Below are 1546 nucleotides of genomic sequence, written 5' to 3'. Positions count from 1 at the left end.
CTGGAAAATTTTCGTGGAATTTCTGAGCTAAATCGTCACAATTTCTCTTTTTTTTCAGGATAGAAGGCTAGAAGAGACAAATAACTTTATTCCGTCTTCTTGTAATGGTGATTTCGTCGCAAAAATTGGCGAGAGAAAATTAATTCATTTTGTTGCCCCGCCAATATTGTGTGAAATCACTTTCAGCACACAAAATGCCCGTATAATTTGTTATCCATTATTCAAATGAAATGTTTATCGCATAATTCGTCGATAGAATTTTCAATTCACGCCGCAAAGAGCCGCTTAGAAATGGATATTTATTAATAAATTATGATTCTCACACGGTCAATTTTGTTTTTGGTCAAGGCTTAAAAACCAAAAATCGATGGTGCACACCATCGAAAGAAAATGATATTTTTGTCATCTCATAAATATTATTCGGCTTCTTGCGTTTGCCATTCGAATGTTCGTCTTGCCTTTTTTTCGGTATTATTCGTCCAACATTTCTGTGCACACAATGCATATTAAAATACAATTTATTTTTGGATGGTTGCGGATGACTTGAAGAGAGAATGTGAACTCTTAAGAATTTTCACATATGTCACTGTTCTGGTGACTCCGCTGCTGGGCGATAAATGTGTGGTGTGTGTTTACAAGAGAGTCAAATGTGTGTAAGCGTGCGTGCGTGCTTGCGCGCGTTCCTTTGATGCCATATAATTCATTCTGTTTGCTTTATGACACATTTGTGTGTACGAATGTGATGCACTATAAAAAGATTGCTCATTTAGAAAAGAGAGAGAGAGAGAGAGAGAGAGAGAGAGAGAGAGAGAGAGAGAGAAGGGACCGAGAGAGAGAAAGAGTATGGCAAACAAAACACTTTTTGTTGATATGTTTGGAGGCGTGTCAGAAACATAACAAATTGCTGTTCGCTTACATATGTCCGCGTTTGAGCAATTTGCTTCTGTTAATATTGGTTTCAAGATTGCATTGTGAGCATACCCGTTATTATTATTATTATTTAGCGACGACTTTAGCCACTCTCTCTCTCTCTCTCTCTGCCTGCCTGTTCGCAAAGGGGAGAGAGAAACTGAGTCCAAATTTCCAAGTAATCGAATAAACAATAATTACAAGGGAATTGATACCTACTAAAATTATATGCAGTACACACTGCTCATAAGCCCGGGTGATTTGCTTGGTTTTTCGATTATTTACTTGTAATTTATGCCATTAAGAGAATCCCACAATCCCACTGGCCGAATAATAAGTTGACTGTGTACAATTTGCGACAATCATTTGCAGTGTCTAACCGAAATCCGTTCCTCTCTATTGAATCTATTGAATGTTGAGCAGCAGAACAATAGACAGAAAAAAAATCATAAATAAATAATACCCCAATTTACATTGGTAATTCTCATTCTCATTTACGCATCCAATTGACGTTTGTTCATTTAACGGGATGTTAAGGGATGCCAGTGTTACAATGAATATCTGCCTTTTTTCACTTATTCTCCCTCTCCCTCTCTCTCTCTCTCTCTCTCTCTCTCTCTCTCTCTCTCTCTCTCTC

This window comes from Sitodiplosis mosellana, unplaced genomic scaffold, assembly GCF_009176505.1.
Source record: "Sitodiplosis mosellana isolate CC-2019 unplaced genomic scaffold, AAFC_SMos_1.0 Smas_scaffold_6226, whole genome shotgun sequence".
Lineage (NCBI taxonomy): Eukaryota > Metazoa > Arthropoda > Insecta > Diptera > Cecidomyiidae > Sitodiplosis > Sitodiplosis mosellana.
The sequence above is the reverse complement of the archived record's forward strand: the minus strand, read 5'-3'. Positions refer to the sequence as shown.